Source organism: Protopterus annectens, chromosome 3.part1, assembly GCF_019279795.1.
Source record: "Protopterus annectens isolate FY-2018-M chromosome 3.part1, PAN1.0, whole genome shotgun sequence".
NCBI classification, from domain to species: domain Eukaryota; kingdom Metazoa; phylum Chordata; order Ceratodontiformes; family Protopteridae; genus Protopterus; species Protopterus annectens.
In genome coordinates, this window is record NC_056732.1 from 1,449,699,715 (window position 1) to 1,449,714,225 (window position 14,511).

Genomic DNA, 14,511 nt, shown 5'->3' on the forward strand with positions numbered 1-14,511 from the left:
TAAAGTCTGGGAACCATGAAGTTACAGTATTATGGCCTCTAATGTGCACGACCTTCACATACCAAGTGCTTGTGTTACATTCAAGGGAGTAGTCAGCATTGTGACCACATTCTGGGGGATGTACCAATTACCCTTTACCCCAGGACGCAGGTCACATACCTATAGGTCTTATTATAGGGTGTGATATCCATATTATACTTGGGTGGTATGTCTGTTTCCTGGTTCAACAAATCCCTCCATGTGTCTTGTCAATGCAGGTGTTGTCTTGGCTGTGGCAGCAGTCATTGGTATGTGTTGATACTGTCTGTATTACACTAATATCACAGTTGGAGTCAATGATTGCACAGAAGCTGTTGTCCTTCAGGACACAGCATCCTTATATCATCTGTGATGTCTTTCACTGAACTAATGGGCAGGAAAGGGCCTAGTAGACACCCCTGATGTACCAGCCTGATCACTGGACCTGAAATATATGTCACATCACACATGTTAACATAGTGAAAAGCCATGTATGTTATACTCTGGTCTTCCCACTTGGTGATATAGCTGTTTATGGCCACATATGACAGTGTTGATTGAATACCTCAGTGTGTTTTTTGTCAAATGCCTTGACCTGTTCAAGTTCCACACAATGATATAGTTGTCATCATGCTTGCCCAGGATGACTTCTTTGAGGATGTCTATCAGATGTAACAGACTTGATGTAGCAATAACAACTCACTCAGGTCTGTTGTACACATCTGGAATATCACCAGTGTACATGTACAGGTGGTGCATGATGACATGTTGGTTTACCTCACAGTTGAGGAGAAACAGGATGTCACTATACATGCATGCATCAGGTGCTGTCCCCACAATTCAAGTGGATGCATGTTGATGTGCGCCCTTATATGGGAACACAGGCCATGTGGAGGGTGTGTTGAACTGTGTATTCAACCATATCGGGAAGGTGTATGTGCTGGGTCACACCACAGGTGGTCTGTGATATTGTCACAACACACTGTTTCTGTGTGAAAGGCCTGGATGAAAGTAGGACAGTGCATACTGTCTATTGTGATCTGGCCTAGGGTTCCGACACAATCACACATGCCGATATCATTGACAAACATCCCAAGCTGGGGATTAAACCTTGCATAAGTTGATGGGTAAACAGTTGGCTCACTGACAGAACACATCATGTGAAAGTTGGTGACTCAACATCTACCAGTAGAGCTGTCACCACTGGCAAACCCCAGGGATCTGTGCTTGGCCCTTCACTGTTTGAATTGTATTTCTTGACAGTTCAGACTAAAGTATATGGCCTTTGCCTTACCAAGTTTGCTGATTCTTGCATATTCTGTGCAATAATTGAGTCCACCAATGGTGATAACATACCACAGGAGAAGCTAACACACACAACTGAATGGTGACAAAGGCACATGATCTACAGATAAATGCAGACATGTGTGTTTGTAATGTTGTCCGTCTCAAATGGAGTTCCATGTTAATCACAGCATTGACAAACAGCCCTGTTATGCAGAAAGCCAGTGATGCAAGTACTGAGAACACATTTAGATAGCAATCTGAACTTTGATCATCAACTCTCCACACTGCTATTGAAAGCCTATGTTATGCACATCTTAGGTCATGCCATTATATTGATATCTTAGGACTGTATGACAGAACTGTAGTCAAACCTCATTACAGCACTAATAGAGTATAATGCTCTATTTTTACATGTACCTCACCAGACACATGTAGCAGCTGGAGAGACCACAGCACTACACACCATGCCATGATGTACTGTATGTGGATAGACTGAAAACCATGTCACTATAAACTTTATTGTATTGGACTTCTACCTAGCCCCCAGGCCAGTCTCTGACCCTGCTCTAATGGGAGTACTGCATATCCAAAAATGTGATTTTTAGCTGATGACATCTGCAGTGTCTATTGAAGAGAAGATAACAGTGTCCCACATGCTGGTGTAAAGTTCTCTCTGTAATGTCAAGCAACAGCTCACACCACAGACAATTTACTGCAGTGAGAATAGAACCCCTACCTATATAACTACACAGACAACAGAACACAGTACATTACACAAGTGCCACACCACAAGTCTGATTTATACAAGAGTGCAGGTGGACTTATAATGGATGACATAAGCAGGCCATGTGGAAGACAAGAGTTTGGGAAGCCTGTATGAAATGGAGGTGTAGAAATGAGCAAGTATTAAAATACTGCCAATCCATGTAATTGGAGAAGTAACTGTAGGAAACACATGTCTGCTCTGCTGTCTAGACACACACATGCACCCAGTCAACTCCAGTGACAGCAGAGCACATACCTATCTACATACACAGACTACAGAGCAGTTAACGAAAGTGCCACAGCTCAAGTCTGATTTATACAGGAGTGCAGGTGAACTTATAGTAGATGACATCAGCAGGCCAGGTGGCCTGTATGAAATGGATATGTAGACATAAGCAAGTATCAAAATACTGGCAATCCATGTAATTGGAGAAGTAACTGTAGTGTACATACATCTGCTGTGCTGTCTAGACACACACACACACACACACACACACACACACACACACACACACACACACACACACACACACACACACACACACACACACACACACGACTGCAACAAAACCCCTACCTATCTACGTACATAGACTACAGAACATAGTACTTAATGCAAGTGCCACACTGCAAGTCTAATTTATAGAGGAGTGCAGGTGAATTTATAGTAGATGACATCAGCAGGCCATGTGGGAGTCCAGAGGTTGAAAGGCCTATATGAAATGGATGTGTAGGCATGAGCAAGTATCAAAATACTGGCAATCCATGTAATTGGAGAAGTAACTGTTGGATACACATTTCTGCTGTGCTGTCTAGACAAACACACGCACACACACACACACACACACACACACACACACACACACACACAGACCCACACACACACACACACACACACACACACACACACACACACACACACACACACACAGTCAACAACAGTGAGAAAAGAACCCCTATCTAAGTGCACAGACTACAGAGCAGTACGTTATACAACTGCCATGGCACAAGTCTGCTTTATACAAGACTGCAGGTGAAGATACAAGATGACATCAGCAGGCCATGTGATTTACAACAGGTTGTGAGGCCTGTATAGCCACATAGCTTCATAGGTTCATATGAGGTGCTAGCCTAATAGCACTAGGGTCTTCAGAAGCCTACCTGTGTAAAACCCAAGTACCATTATTAAGCATAGTTGCATGGTTGTTTTTAGCAAACTGTGTTTGTGAGCAGCACCAACTGGCCCTATCCATGAGGGACATAGAAGCCAGCCCAGAAGTGACTTTACAATCACCCAAACATTTGTCAAGGTTGTGCTTGAACAGGGTCATTAAGGAGCACTGCTTCACAGGCAGTGTGGGCCTATTAGAGAGGAGTGTGAACCATGTGGGATATATCTGTCTTGCCCAGCATGTTCTGTTTATGTCAGAAGCTAGGTTGAGAACCCTAGAGCAAATTAAAGTTGTCCCATTTGAATTGCAGATGTCCATCATTTACAGAAGGGCAGGGTCTGAGATTACTCTGCAGGCTAGTCGTAGGTCACCTCTCAGCAGCCTGCATGATACCAAGTACAGTGACAGGTATGACAGTCTTTCCATGTATGTCATGTTTGGAGGCCTGGGAGTCTCCAGTTACAACCCTGTGTTCTCTCCAATTGCTGAATGTGTCTGATGAGGTACAGAGAGATTTGAGCATTGTACTCCATTAGTGGTGTGATAAGGGTAGAGGACAGCAGAGATATGACCAACCTGGTCTTGGATGTGATGTCCATATGTATGATGTGCAGTCCAGATTGTGTGTCTCACCACTATGGGCACATGCTGATGAAAGTGTAGATTGCTAGAAATATGTGTTCCCAAGTCCCACAACACTGTGTTTGAGTTTAGGAGGGTGCTATGTATATCATAATTAGCAGGGGTACTTCTTTGACAAAGGTGACAAAGAGTCATTGTATGCATAAAGCTCAGTCCATGAGTTTGTCACCAATCATCAGGCTGTGTTAGCCCCTACTGTAAAATGTTACCTTCACAGGGGACTCTATATGAGTGCTTCCAGTTAACAATCATCTGCAAACTTGATAAACCACAGGCCATTTACTGTTGCCTGTGCTTCAGGGAAGTATTTCCCAAACAGCTGAGGGCCCAGCACAGATCCTTGTGGTATTCCACTGGTGAGTGGGCTAGTGGTGGAGGTGCAATCTTCAACTTTGACAGTGTGTGTTCTGTTATTGAGCCATTTGGCTATCCATCTAGTACTGTATGGCCTAATTCCCAGATGGGAGAACTTCAGTATGAGACATTAATGGGGGTTAGTGTTAAAGCCCTTGGATAACTCAATATAGGCAGTATGTCCTGTTATTCCTCATCCATTTCTTTGGGGTCAGTATGCAAGAAATTCATAAAGGTCAGTAAGTAAGATCTACCTTTGCCAAACCCAGAGTAGGTGGGGTCATGTTTGTTGAAGGTCATCTCTGTCTCTGAGGATATGGTCCATGATGATTCCTGCATTAGCCATGCATGAATGTTGTTGAGCTATTTGGCTATCCATCTAGCACTGTATGGCCTAATTTCCAGATGGGAAATCTTCACTATGAGACATGAATGGGGGATAGTGTCAAAACCCTTGAATAACTCAACATAGGTGGTATGTCCTCTTATCCCTCATCCAAGTCTTTCGGGTCAGTATCCAAGAAGTTCACAAAGGTCAGTAAGCAAGATCTACCCTTGCCAAACCCAAAATGGGTAGGGTCAAATGTGTTGAAGGCATCTGAGAATATGGTTCATGCTGATTCCTGCACTAGCTGTGCAGATAAGCCTTTTTAGTCATACGGGTCAGTAGTTGTAGCTCTGCATGTTACCAGATTGATGTGCATTGCATATCTAACAACATTTGATATTACATTTTGTGGTGTGGTTGATATATCTGTGGAAAAAGTACTGAAACCCCAGGGTTGTAGTGCTTGGGGAGTTGCCATGTATATGACATACATTTAGATAGGGCCTTCAGTTGGTAATGTTTCTACATGTACTTTAATGTCATACAGGGAAGTGGACAGTAAACAGCAGAAACTTAGCATAATATATGCATTACCATAGTATGAGGAGCAGCAGGTTTGTGCGGCTGTTAGCAAAGTGTATACACATGTGAGATACACCTGTTTGCACATTGCTAAGCACTGGACAAATGTGAGCCAGATTGCTAAAGTCTAACAGTTAGTATTGAGTCCATAGAATACATCTGCTACTTAAGTGACCCTGTGGCATCAGATGTTAATGCAGTGATATGTTCCTTTTTTGGTCCAGATCGTTCTGGGTTGGAATATAGCTGTAACTAATACTTTTAGCTACTTTTCTGCTTTACCGTTATTGTGCAATGTGCACCATTGTGCAATAACACATTAAAGAAAATAAATGGGGAACATAGGACAGTAGCGCAAAGGGGATGCTAAACTCTGACAATTAGTACTGAGTCTTTGGAATACACCTGCTACTTAACTGACTCTGTGCTGGCATGTGTTAATGAAGTTAACGCAGTAATATATTCCTTTTTGGGGTCAGATGGTTCTGGGTTCGAATACAACTGAACTGAACACTTTTAAGTACTTTCATATTACTGTTGCTACACTTTGGTGCACGATGGTAACCATCATGCAGTAAAGCAAAGAAATGGGCAAGATAGTGACAGTGGTGAAATGGGGAGCAAGCAGTGTAAAGAACAAATGGAAAGCAATACAGGAATGTGCAGGAGGGAGGTAGGAAAGAACCATAGTTATCTATTTCTTCAACAGTAAAAACTGATAATATATCCAGAATATTAGCTGAATTTGGACTGTCACCAGAGAGAGGGGTGACCACAACACAATCATGTTGTATAGCTAATTGGAATGAATCAAGTGTGTCAAGAAGACACGTGTGTGAAATGGAGAGCTATGCATGGGTTGTTTGCTTTTATTTTTGTGGAACAGGTGCCCATTTTTTTTGTTTTGAGAGAGAGAGGAATGTTGGGGAAGGGATGTAGGTATGTCTGGGTCTGGTAAGTTATGTAAGTGCGGAAGCAATTGCAGACAGACAAGACAAATAAGGCAAGACACAGGGATGGTGATGGACACAAGAGATCAGTAGACACCATGGATGTGGTGAGGGTAGGGAATTCCAGGACCCATGGATGTCAAGCTGGTTGACAGAGAGAATCAAGTTCTCACCCACAGGACTGTCATCGCTGTCACCTCACTCCACCACTGGCTGGAGCACTCAACATCTCCTTCTCCTGGTCCTAAATACCACCCCTGGAAGTTCACCATGGATGATAAACTCCCTACCCATGTCAATGCTCCCGGAGGGAACCGCTGGCCTATCCTCCGGGGCAGAACCACCGGAAGGGGCAGGTAGTGCAGGGGCAGCAAAGAGAGTGTTGCCAGGTCAGCTCCCAGGCATGCTGGGCAATGGTGTTGGGGCAAGTGGAGTGGGGGCAGGTAGATACTGTGAGGCAGACCTACTCTGCTGTATTGTGGAGCATTTCTTGATGTTGTACACATGGATGAGATGGACACATATTGACAGCACAGAAAATTAAAAAAAAAAGAAAAAGAGAGAGAAGGGTTTGGGTGAAAGAAAAAAATATAACATTGGTATCTTCATATATAACATACAATGCAGTAATACAATTATCTGACTCTATTATCTTAACCTTTACTCTTAAAGACTACCACTCTCTAACAGTTAACCTATTACTTTTAAGACTACCAGGTCCTAACAGATGCACACTATACTACAGATTGCAGAAAGTACTCCTTTACATATGCATATATTGCACATGTGCGTGTTCCAATTAAACAGATTACAGTTTACAACAGGGCACATGTGCCACTGGTATTGAGCTTTTACTTTAAAACTTTAAGTTACACATAATTGAAGATTTAACAGTTAATGTATAGTTGTGAAGTGTGGTATTTAAACCCACCTCCTAACTAAAGTCTAATTTACTCTAGGTTTGTGCTACAGACTAATGCATGTATACTTGCTTTTACAGCTGGAATATGCAAGTTCAGTTTGATGCAACTGTATAAAATACCAACAAGCTATATTTGTTTGTGTTACAGACAAATGTATGTATACTTGCTTTTATAGTTGAGATATGCATGCTCAATTTGATACAACTTTATAAAATACCAAAAAAGCTATGTTTAACTTTTAATGGTACAACAACACAACTCTTCTGCTGCATACATAGCACATGCCTTCCTCATCCTCACCAGTCTAACACCATGGGTCCTAACATTGCACTCTCTTTCCATGGCAGCTGTGGAAAAAAACAGAACAGAGCAGAATACCATTATGAATACCAGGCTTGCCTACATTTAGCTATTAACCTTACAAGTACCCTCTGTTGTTGATACTTACACATCAGTGGGATGTCCTCCATCCTAAATTCCTCAATCCAACCTTCAAGGGTACACCTCTGCCTCAGATGTAGGTCATTAAAGTGGTACCTACATTGGTCACCAGTATGGGGAATACTGGTGGCACTGGTCACAGCCTAGGCCAAACTATCCCAAGCCTCTGACTTTTACTGGGACCCAAGATAGTCCCCCTGCAGCAACCTGGCACCATGTTTTTTCACTAGCAGTCCAACAAAAATCTTGGACTAATGGACACCCCATCTCTGAGCCCAAAATCTCACACCCTCTCCACAAACACCTGTAATGTTGGGTCTATATTACATAATCAAACTTTTAAATTTTCAAACGTCATATGGTCGATGCCATATGATCGAACTTTTAAAAGTTCGAAAATGTAATAAAAAAAAATAAACCAAAGAAAAAACCTACCTGAATGGTTTAAGCAGGGGGCAAGCCCCCCTACACACCCCACACCCCCACTCTTTAAATATACCAACTCTGAGATCGCACTACAGTGCAGAAAGGGAAATCTTCTCATTCCCATGCACTGTACGGAGATCTCCATTGAAACGTTCAAACTTTTAAAAATTTGATCATATGGTGTCGACCATATGATGTTCAAACTTTTAAAGGTTTAACAACGTGATATAGACCTGCCATGTCTCCATGGATCAAGTGCAATGGAGACTGATGGTTTCCCACCAGTTCCAGTTAGCACATTTACTGGGAGTGTGCTTACTGTTTGAAAATGTTGCTCACCACTTAGCATTGCGCAAAGATGGTGCTAGGGGGTGTGCACTAATGAGCAATGTGTTTGCACGATGGTAAGCAGTACACAACAGTGGCAAGCAATGCAATTTCAAGGTTATTTGATGTACAGGCAGTTGTGTAAGTGTGTTAGTCAAATGTGAAAGCCACGCCAGACCAGAGAGCAGAAATATACTTACAGGAACATACTACACAGTATACCCACAGTCATACATTTGATATTAAATTGTGATAATACATAGATATATTAATAAAGAAAGAAATAACTGACACAATATTAATGTCTCAGCCCTCAAACATATAATTAATATCAGCTACACTATGTCAAGTGTTATAAGTGAGAGTGACTATAATGGGAAGTGAAGCAGCAGTAAAAGTACATGGAATATGCTGTATTTGAAAGCAGGACCTTGTGTATGGCAGTCCTACACTTACATCTGTTGCCGCAACTAGGTTAAGAAAACTATGTTGCAGTTCATTGCTACAAATTGCAATGTCAAAACAGTAAAACAAATGTTGCACACCCTGTACTAGAACTCAGGACCATCTGTACTCCCACCCTACACTTACACCTGTTGCCACAACATTAGTTACATGGTATTGCCTATTTCACTATTCATTCTTAAGGTTTTGCTGTTAACTGTCATGCAGCATCACTTAGTGGGTTTGCGCAATACCAAGTAGTATTAATTGAATGCATCCAGTTTCTATTCTTGGCTATCTGGGTCCTGTTTGCTCCTGGGCTTCAGTTTGTGCACTACTGCACTATGCACACACCAGATAAACCAGATAAAAACAGCCAAATCTGACATTCATTTTCCTCCATTTCCCATGTTTGCCCTCAGCGTGCAGCACGCAAACACTGGAATAAGAAAAAAATAGAGAGAGAGGGAAAAGAATTCGAACCCAGTACCATCTGGCCCCAAAAAGGAAAGTATCAATCCATTAACACTTACTGACACAGTCAGCTAAGTATCAAGTGTGTTTCATAGACTCAGTAGTAACTGTCAGACTTCAGCAATGTGGCTCGCATTTTTACACTGCCAAGCAGTGTGCAAACAGGTGTATCTTGGAGGCATATACACTTTGCTAATTGTTGTGCAATGGAAAACTACATATTTTTATTAATGCTGTTTATTGTCCATTTCTTGTGTATGGCATGACATTACATGTGGAAAAATTAAAAAAATGAAGGCCCTATCTCACAGTATGTCACATATTTACAATACAGCCATGTGTTGCCCCCCCCCAAGCACTGAAACCCTGGTGTCTCAGTTCTTTTTCCACACAGATATCACCTACACTTCAAAAAGTAATATCAAATGTTGTGTCATATGCAATGTACATCGATCTGGTGACATAAAGAACTACAACTAGTGACCCATATGGCTAACAAGCTTTATCTGCCAGGCTAAGAAAGGGATAAGCATGGACCTTATCCATAGGGACATAGTTGACCTTCAACACACTTGAGCCGACCCATGTTGTGTTTGTCACAGATAGATCTTGCCTATTGAACCATGTGGACTTCTTTAATACTGACCCCGAAAACCTAGATGACAGATAACAGGACATACCGCCTATGTTCAGTTATCCAAGACATTTGACTATATCCCCCATTCATGTCCCATAGTGATAATGAAGGACAGAGGAAGTAAAGCGGTATTAGTACAGTGATAAATCTGCTTAACTAAGCAGAGTAAATTTGCCATAAATCTAAAAGTGTGTGTTATATTCATTTCCATTATATGTTTGGAGAGTGCATTTGTTGGAACGTCCCTATTAATTTCAGATAGATGTTAGCATATTTGCTCCTTGAATTTTTGGTTCATTTTACCAATATAGTATAATTAATATAATATACTATAAAATATATATAATATGAAAAAAACACTGTGCCTAACATATAGAAAAAATTCTACATCATTCCCTTGCATAAAGGCGGCATCTCAACTGACCCCTCTAATTTCAGACCAATTTGCCATCTTAACTCCACTGTCTTAAATTCTAGAAAAATGCATCCACAAACAGCTTCTTGATCACCTTCTGCAAGAAAATCTTCTCACATCCACACAGCATGGTTTCCGGCCAGAACATAGTACTGCTGCTGCTCTGACATCCTTCATAGATACTACTGCAGATTCTCGTGACAACAATAAGTTAGTCTCCTGCTTGTTTCACAATCTCTCTAACGCCTTCGAAACTGTATCCCACAGATTACTTCTGTCCAAACTAACTTCACTAAACCTCTCCAACTCCACGTTATCCTGGTTCTCAAGTTACCTCTTCAATAGATTCCAGGCAGTGAAATGGCAATCCCACTACTCTCCTTTCCTACCCATTCAAACAGGGGTACCTTAAGGTTCCATCCTTGGACCCCTACTTTTTAACATCTTTATCAATGACCTCCACTCCTCTTGCCAACTCTCTACCATTGTCCAATATGCTGATGATTCTACAATCATCTCCTGCTCCAGCAACATCTTTTACCTCGATACCCTCACCCCAGAGTCCCTTCATGCAGTTTAAAAATTGCATACTTCCAAACTACTACTTAACCCAAAGAAAACCAAACTTCTCCTATTCCTCCCAACAACTCTCCAGCATCACAAAGCAATCTTTACTGTCTCCTCCCTCAATAACACAACCATCTCCACTGAGCCTCATACTAAACTTCTAGGTGTTCTTCTTTATGATTGGATGGGAAATGGGAAATTCACCCCGGGGATCACTTCTGTGGCTCTGCTCGACAGGGGCACAGGAAAATAATTTTCTTGGGTGGCAAAAGCCAGGGTACATTTTTTGGCTAGGCTTGTATGGGCCCTAGGGCTGATAGCCTAGTACCTACCTATGAACCTATGAACCAACTAGAGTTCAATCTCCATACTCAGCATTGCATTCAAAAGACACATCAAAAGTTGGGCCTGCTCTACAGGCATAAAAATGCCTCACAAATGCTTCAAGACTCTCCCTTGCACAAGTTTTCCTACTTCCCACACTTATGTAATATATATAAATAAAAGAAGGGAGTTGCGATGGGTACATCAGTCACAAACACATATGCAAACATTGCAATGCACCAATGGGAAAAACAACATACACTTCACAACTGTTTATTCATTAATAACATTAAATAGTATAAACACTTTATAGATGGGCTGTTCTTCATTTGGGGTGGCAGATTAGAATGTTTTAATAATTTTAACACATATATGACAGGAACCACAAGTTTGTTATGTTTCAAAAGTGAAGTATCACCATTAAGCATAAATTTTCTTCATATTACAATATTTAAACAGCTTAATGGTGAAATAGGAACAACTTTATATAAAAAGTCAGTAAAAGTGAATATATATTTACATAGGACAAGTATGCACGCTCCATATATATTTAGAAACATATTACAGAACCAGTTCAAGAGGGTAGAAAGACTTAATACAGATGATGACACTATGAAAACACAATCAGAAGACACAGCAAATGATTTTTCACAAAGATGCTAAAAAGTTGCAGACATTCAACATGTTTGAACTGACATCATAAATAAATATCAAACAGAAATGGCCTTACTTTTGAGATCCAGACCCATATATGCGAAGATCTAATCAATCTAAGAAAACCGTCAGACATACTATAACATACAGTTACAATACTCCAATAATAAAATAAATAGTAAATAGATACTGGCCAGTTATAACAGAAATTCCTGAACTTACTCAATTAATTGAACAACAGCCCAGATCTGCTCATAAAAGACAGAAAAAAACTAAAGAATATGCTCTGCTAAAGGAAAAACTAGTTAGTTTAGAACATTTCACTAGTAATGAAAGACGGACATTCAAATGTAAAATCTGTACGTTTTGTAATTATTTATACACTGATAAAAGCATATTACATCCAATAACAGGAAAATTCTTTTATTTGAATGCATATGGAAACTGCAATTCTCATAATGTAATTTATTTAGCTAAGTGTACTAGGTGTACAGCATATTATATTGGTAAAACGAACCAAAATTCAAGGAGTGAATATGCCAACATCTTTATGAAATTAATAGGAATGTCCAACAAATGCACTCTCCAAACATATAATGGAAATGAATATAACACACACTTTTAGATTTATGATTTTTAAATTAATTAGGAAACCACTGAGAGGGGTGACATTACACAAATAACAGAATATAAAGAATTAAAATGGATATTCAGGTTTAAGGCTCATATCCCACCAGGAATTATTGGAACTACATCTTTAAGATCACATCTTAAACAATTGCATAATCAGATTCATGGGTGAATCATGTGACTGGGTTTTTAGTATTTATATTTTTTTAAATTGTGGGTACTAAATGTTCTTAGCCTGAGGAAGCAATTTGATGAAAGTGTATTCGCACTGTGTTGTGTACCTGTACTTGCATACTTTTAACTGTTGTTGTTTTTACAAGTTTTATATCACAGTTAAAATTAAAAGTTTAAACATCTCATGGTTCCAGTTATCTATTAATACACTTTCACAGTGAAAATGTCCCATCTGGGAACTAAGTCATACAGTACTAGCTGGATAGGTAACTGGCTCACAAACAGAACACATACTGTCAAAGTTTGGACAACACGTCCACCACTAGCCCACTCACCAGTGGGGTACCACAAGGATCTGTGCTGGGCCATCAACTGTGTGGAACTACTTCCCTGAAGTGCAGCCAATGGTAGGTGGCCAGTGGTTTACCAAGTTTGCAGATGACTGTTAATTCAGCACACTCATATAGAATCCCCCAATGATGGCAACATATTATAGAAGAGGCTGACAGAGACAAATGATTGGTGTCAAACTCACAGACTGAACCTTACAACAAATGATGCCTCATTGTCCCCTTTAGCAATGAAGTACCACAGCTAACATAGCACCCCTCTCAGTTCAAACACAGTGTTGTGAAACTTGTAAACATATGTTCATAGCAATCTACACTTTCATCAATATGTGTCCATAGTGGTGAGACATACATTCTCAAATGTGCACATCATACATATGGGCATCACATCGAAGACCAAGGAGGTCATAGCTCTATTGTACTCCACCCTTATCAGACCACTAATTAAGTACAAGGCTCCCTTCTGTCGGTACCTCACCAGACAACTGCAGCAACTGGAGAAAAAATAGAAGTTGTGACTGGGAGAATGCAGACCCTCCAAACATCACATTCATGGAAAGACTACAAGACCTGTCACTGTACTCAGTTTCCTGCAAGCTGCTGAGAGTTGACCTATGCCTGACCTACAGAGAAGTCTCAGACCCTGCCCTGCTGGAAATTCTGGGCATCTACAAATCAAATGGGGCAGGAATAACTTCAGCCAGGGTCCTCAACCTAGCCTGTGACATAAACAGAACAGGCAGGGAAGACCGATATAACCCCCAGTGACTGGTGCTCCTCTGTTATAGGCTCCCACTACGTGTGAAGCTGTGCTCCTCAATGACCCTGTTCAAGCGCAACCTTCACTACTGGTTGGGTGATTGTAAAGCCACCTCTGGGCTGGCACCTATTTCCTTCAGAGCCAGGCCAGTTGTTGCTGTTCACAATATTATTCTACTAACAACAACCATATAAATATGCTTAATAGGGGTACTTGTGTTTTTACAAAGTTAGGCTTCTATTGCCTTATGTATACTGACAACCACGTAATTGTAAAAAATACAAATAAAATATGTGAGAGATGCAAATATATAATGAATCTTGATAAATGCTGCCTCTCAGGTAGCAATAAACCAGATATCAAACTGGTTGTCAACACATACACTTCACCTCCTCAACAGATCAAATGCACAACACATAACCCCACATACCCAGAGGTAGTCATTAGAAGCTTAACAAAAGAGCAGAGACCTTGCAAATGCAAACCTTCTGCACACATTACAGTCCCAAAAGAACCCACTACACATAAAACAAATGTATCAGTGTGTCAGCCATTAAGCCCTTAAGGCAAAACACCTGAAAACAAATGTCTTGGTCATAGGCAAAGCCATAGTGAGACACACAAATGATCCACTCACCAGATTGTACAATGAGAAAGTCACATTCAGCTGCCTGTCTGGTACCAGGATCTGCAAAGTTATGCACACACTCAAGTCTGCCAACAACAAGCACAGTCACACCTCTGTCATACTTCATGTTGAGGTTAATGACTTGGAACGTACCTCACTGGACTATATGAAGAGAGATATGACTGAGCTGTCAGATTATCTGTCCCAGACAGGTATGTCCATAGCACTAAGCAGCATTT

The 14,511-nt window shown here is 40.8% G+C and overlaps 1 protein-coding gene across 2 annotated transcripts in view; it reads left to right on the plus strand.

Moving 5' to 3' along the window:
* Positions 1 to 14,511, plus strand: part of RUNDC3B (RUN domain containing 3B) — a 2,404,839-nt gene that overhangs the window by 2,002,148 nt on the left and 388,180 nt on the right. The window lies entirely within an intron of this gene.